Below are 5,920 nucleotides of genomic sequence, written 5' to 3'. Positions count from 1 at the left end.
CCAAATAATTGCCTACCCCCTGCCTTAGAGTCACTTCTAGTCTCTCTTTCACTGGGCCAATGAATAACAACTTACACTAAGAGGAAGAGTTCCCCCAGGAGCAATTATATTTGACTCACTCTGGAATACTCGGTAGTCCAATGCACTAGTTCCACTGGCATAAGAATTCAGATGGGCATCTGGGGCAGCTGCCACACACAGGGGCAGAGGTGACTTTCAGTTGTCCCCAACTGCTGGTGCAATCATATGGCTGTGGTAGCAGCCAGTTTTTTCCACCTCTCCATATCCCAAGGTGGTGCCTAGAGCAGCTGTGCCAGCACCCTTCCTTAGTTACACCACTGAGTCATTCACAACCTTTTTAGACTCAAGACCCCCAATGGAAAAAGTCAGTTCTTAGTTTTCACTCTATTTTTGACTACAGAAAAATAATGGAGCAAGTCTTCTGTTGCAAATAGCTCAGAAAGACCACAGCAGTTAGAAAGTTTTTCACACTATTTATTCCTATTTGAAATCTCTGGGTTCATCCTGTGAATCATGTTTGCACACTTTACATGCCATGGAACTGGCTGAAAAAATCACTGGTCTAATGGCTAATGGACTCCTTTGGGGAGTAGGATATCTGCCCTCAAGAGCCTGCTCCAAATCAAGCACCAGGAGGATAAGAACTAGGGGCATTTATGCACATGCTCCAGGGTGGAGGGGGAGCACTCTCACAGCCACTCTAATTAAAGCACCTGCAGCCTCATCTGTATTCAGTGTCCTGTGCTTCAAAATGGTGGCAGGGGTGCTTTAACTAAAGCTCATTTGATGAGCTTTAGTTAAAGCTCCCCCGCCACCATTTTGAAATGCGGAGATGCTGAATACACACGACACAGAGGCTGCTGGAGCACAGTCATTAGCATGCTCCAGCAGACTCACAGCTGACTCAGTTAATCGAGTCTGCTTTGACACGTGCCAATTAGCACATGTTGGAGCAGTGGTGTGTCACAAGTATAGGTGCCTTAGGTTTCTTTTTATGTACCAGAATGCTGTAACTTCTAGGCTGTTGCCTTCTCATTGTTTTTTGTGTATGCTCACTTTGCTCACTAAATTCCTACCAGATTTGGCTCTACTTGGGAGATAAGCAGAGAAATACTTGCTTTGTGAATCCTTCCATGGTTTCAGTGTGATTTGGGTGCCTAGCTGTTCAGGGCCTTATGCACAAGATGCTAATAGCTTAGGTGTCTAGGAACTTTGGGTACCTATGGAGTTAGGGAGCAGATGAGCAGGGGTTTTTTGGATCTTCAAGGTGCATAAATTTCTTTGTAGCTATAGCCCAAGTGTAAAAATTGAGCTCTGTGTGTGCATGTGCATTCCCAGCTCTAAGGAATCTTACTCCCCTTTGATCTAGCTCTTGTCTTATTTCTTCCATTTCTGTATCTTGAGCTTTGAAAGCTTACAGACTATCACACTGGTGTTATTTCATTGCTTTTTATCATGCTTCAAGCTCACAGCTTGGCCATTTTGTAACAGCTGCTTGTTTTTCACAGACTAGGAAGGACCATATGTTTGATATCAGAGCTTTTAGCATGGTTTAATTCAACAGGTGGCAAATGCATCTTTGTTATTAATAAACTGCTATGTCAGTCCTACACTACCTGCACTTGGGCTCCATGAATTTTCTACTTCACACCATGAGTCCAAAACAGTAACTAGAGACCCAGAAGCCATGTTATCTGGGAATCAAAATATACCTAACTATCCCCATTTGTTTTTACTGATTTCACTGATACTATTTGTCCTATTAATCCTATTCTGGTTTCTAATGTACAAAGCTGTATCTGATATTCTAGGATTTGTCATCTATTTCAAGATGTACTGTACATTATTAAACAGAGCAGCAGTCTTAAGTGTTGACATGCTTTATCCAAGTTGACCAAATTATTGGCCACAACAATGATTCACTGTTTAAACTCTATAGGTGCTGAGGTTTGTAATTAACTTAGGGAGTATATAGCACAATTCTACATGATCAGGTCCCCTACAAAATATAGTGGCAGCTCTCTTGTAAAATGCAGGTGTGCAGACTGCCACTGCTACCTCCCCCTTTTTACACAGTAATCTAGTGGACAAGGCACTCATCTGTGAAATGGGAAACGTGGGTTTAATTTAAGACCAATTAAATTGGACTTAAATTTGCCAATTAAGACTTCTGCCTGAGGGGATTCAAATCCACACCTTCTACGAGGTTATTATGTGGAAGTCTGGGATAGAGGGGGCAGTATGCTCCAACTCTCCTTACCATGCAAAGAATTCAGGACTCTTAAGGCCAGAGAAAGTAAAGAGCATGCATGATTCTGTAAAACAGCATTTAGGGCACTGCCCTGTGTTCTAGCCCCTGCTCTCACCACTGTCTCTCCTTTTTGTATAAAACTGTGACTGGATAAAATAATGGAACAGATCTGAGAGTAGGTACTAGAACCTGAACAGTGAGTTTCAAGACACACCCCTGTCTTCAAAGTATCCTGCTGGCTAGCTCTTGCCAGCTGCAAGATGGGTATGCAAACTTTAAGCAGATGCCTGATCAGTTCTCTACATATTATGCATCCAACTCTCAAATGTCTAACTGTCTCCATGCACTGTATAGCATGGAGTTTGGAACATCACTCAGGGGTCTGGATTGCACTCTTGAAATGCTACAGTGCCTACCTTTTAGGCAAATAAGTCCCTTACTGGATCTGGCCTTTCCCCTTTGGGTAGCAGAACCACTTTCATATTCATCCCTTTCATGCACAGTTTTAAGGTCTCTACTTTAGTTGTACAGCAAAAAACTAATGTCATCTTTCTTGCTTGCAGCCAGCTTGAAACTTCCTAGTTTAAGGAGCCAGTTAAGACAAATGGGTGATAACAGCTAGTCAGAGAAGATACACCTGGTTATTGAAGAAATAAGAATAGCAATTATGCAAAAGCTTGCAACCTGATTGGCTTGTAACAGCTGTCAGTCAATCAGAATGCAGGTTTTACAATATTGCAGTGCTATTGAGAAATAACTACCTAGTGATTATGCAAATCCAAGTTTAGGGAGCTGGGTATGTGGGAGAAAGGCCCTATATTTTTTCTCAATAACTGTACAGCATATCCTCATGTTTGCACTGGATGAAGTAGTTTTATTTCAGCATGATTATGTTTTGGCTTAAATAAAGCCATTCAGGTCAGGTCAATATTTATTCAGGTACACTAAAGAAGTCATAAGCCCAAATATTTTATCTGGGTGCTTGAAGATATATTTTTAAATCCACCTTCAGACACCAAAATAAAAGTAGTTTGATTATGAGATGTGCAAGAGGGGCACAAATCCCATAGTATGGATTATTCTTGAATCCTGGAAAGCAGGGCTGTAAGGTCATTCTAATTTTCTGCAGTCACCAGCGGAAAATGGGCCTTCTCCATGGACAGGTCTAGAATGGTGAAAGCAGGGTGCAGGTGGTGAGGTACCTTATCACAAATGGAACAACACATACTTTTCTCCAGTTAAAAATAAACTAGAAGCTTTACTAATATGGTAGGTGCCTAGCAGAAACAAATATAACCTCATTGGAAGAGCATTTAAAACAGTCTGCAGCTCTGAAATATGATGAGCTTTATCATCAGGAGCAGCTAACAGGCAACAGAACTGCAAAACAAAGGATAGCTTGAGAGGTAGAACATCAAGACCGTTCAAAACATCTGTGGAATGAAGAGTTTAGAAGGGATCAGGTGCATTATATTGAGCCATGAAACCAACGGACTCCCTCAGCACTGCCTGACTAGAAATGCTGCTCCCACCTCCAGCATGCTAGTTTTAAACTTTGGGTGGAGCAGGAATCAAAGTGGGGGCGGGTGCAACTGCACCAGCACACCTCCTCTGGATCCCCCTCTGGCCTTCTCCCTTACGCCCTTTAGCAAACCCTAAGGTCAGGTGAGAACAGCCTCCTGGAAGTACCGGCAATGTGTCAAGTCTGCTTCACAGAACCATGTGAAAGATAATTCCCAGCAGTCACTCCTCAGCTCTTGAGCTCCCTGTCTCTTGAGGCCCTTCCAAACTTAAGCATGGACATCACTCTGGAAGACCTTCGTGTTTCAGCAGATGTTTAGCCTTATGCTTAGAGGGCTTTTGTTTTAAGATGATCATCTAGTTACCTTTTAAGTTGTTGTTAACCTGTTGTTCATTCTCCTATTTTGTAAGTTATTGTTTCCCTTATACGCTGTCAGTTTTTTGGGGGGAAGGATGGCATATACATTGAATAAATTGGCAAACCTTGGAAACTGCTGTTCTAGAATACTGCAATGACCACATAACCTATGTTAAAGAAATACTACTAGATTATAGCCCTGATCCAAAGTTCACTAATGTCAGTGGGTTTCTCTCCATTAACCTGGACTTTGGAGGAGGGTCCTAACTCTGCATCCTACTTCCAGCTGGTAAGACTCAGTCTTGATTGCAGTTATTTTTATCATATTGCACATACTGCCCTTGATCTTTAAGATGTGCCTATTTAGAAATAAAATGCATCAGGAACAGACAGCTCTTTCTGAAGAACATTATTCTGGAGCACACTGTAGATTTAGTTAATATGAACAATACAAGCATTTGGGGAGATGTGTCCCCATTTATTCTGCAAACCATACATACTTTCTCTTGTACCATCAGCAGTTAAGTTGCAGCATAAAAAAATGTTATCCTTAATTTGAGTCCTAGTGACTATCATTTGCTAGTTTAAGGTGAGCTGTTGATTGACATGTGGATATGGAAAAAATATATTTGGAGATGGAACAACTATAGCAGAATACCCAAGACAGAAGAAACATTATTCTTAACAAGACAGCACTTACAGAACAATGTCAAAGAAGAAAGAGGCAGAAAACTAAACAGTATTCTAAAACTGCATCAGTGTTGAAAAAGAGATTAAACTTTGTATGAACTATGAAACTTTAAAATCAAGTGAAGCTTCAATGTTCAGTAATATCATCTTTAAAGAGATATGCCAAATAGTTTGGGATGAATTCAAATATTTCCTCAAACTGCGACAGGTGCAATTGGGTTTGGAGAAGCTTGGTAGTGTAGGAGGATGTCTCCAGAGTAATGGCACATTTAAGACAGAATGCTGGGGAGGGTGGGACTTGACAGCGAGCACTTTCTAATAAAAAGCTAACACATCAAATATGTTTTATAGAGTAAATAATGGGAATAATATTACCTCAGGAATGGGACCAAATTAAGAACAATATTTTTATTGTTGTTCTGCATTCTTGAGATGTTAAGTTAAAATGAACATCTTCATTATGAATGGAGATATAACCAACAGGCAGTAACAAAGCACAAAAGTGAATATGGTTCTTTCTGGTTTATAAGCACAAATGAGACTGAACATGCTATTGACTATGCTCTGCTTAGCTTCAGGATCTGTCCAACCTGAGTATGCTAAGAATAAAATGTATAAGACATGTTCACTCTTGTACAGCTAATATAAAGACCAGGCAGAACTACAGTCCACATGTTCTGTGGAGTTTAGGGGTCCTATAACCCTACTATCTTGAGAAGTATACAGTAGGGGAGGAAGCACAGTTTTCATACCCACAAGAACTTTTGAAAACTAAATCCTGTGTCAAATCCTGTACTTATTCAGGCAAACCCCATTTTGATTTCATCAGCTGAGTTCATGAGTAAGTACTGAAAAATAAATCTTTTTGATATAATTTTAGTTTCTGTCAAACTGCCAAATCCATGCCTGAAATAGATTTTTAATATCATGGCTTTTCTCTCTTCAACTTACATAAGGTCCTAAATTACTTAGGACTTGAACATGTCGGCACAGGCAGTCCTTAGACACAACACAATTGGTTCCTGAAAATGGTGACTTAAGTTGAAACATTGTAACTCAGAACCAATTTTCCCATAGGA

The 5,920-nt window shown here is 40.5% G+C and overlaps 1 long non-coding RNA gene across 1 annotated transcript in view; it reads right to left on the bottom strand.

Moving 5' to 3' along the window:
- Positions 1 to 442: 442 nt before the first annotated feature.
- The window catches only part of LOC109302660, an 8,663-nt gene continuing 3,185 nt past the window's right edge, over positions 443 to 5,920 (bottom strand). Inside the window, exons 2-3 of the long non-coding RNA XR_002098885.1 lie at positions 1,644 to 1,648; positions 443 to 525 (exon numbers count right to left, since the gene is read on the bottom strand). This is a non-coding gene — a long non-coding RNA (uncharacterized LOC109302660). The remainder of the gene's footprint in view (positions 526 to 1,643; positions 1,649 to 5,920) is intronic.

This window comes from Gavialis gangeticus, unplaced genomic scaffold (assembly GCF_001723915.1).
Source record: "Gavialis gangeticus isolate Ggan-Ray unplaced genomic scaffold, GavGan_comp1, whole genome shotgun sequence".
In the NCBI taxonomy this organism is placed as follows: Eukaryota; Metazoa; Chordata; order Crocodylia; family Gavialidae; genus Gavialis; species Gavialis gangeticus.
Note: the sequence above shows the minus strand (reverse complement) of the source record. Positions and strands in the feature narration are given on the sequence as shown.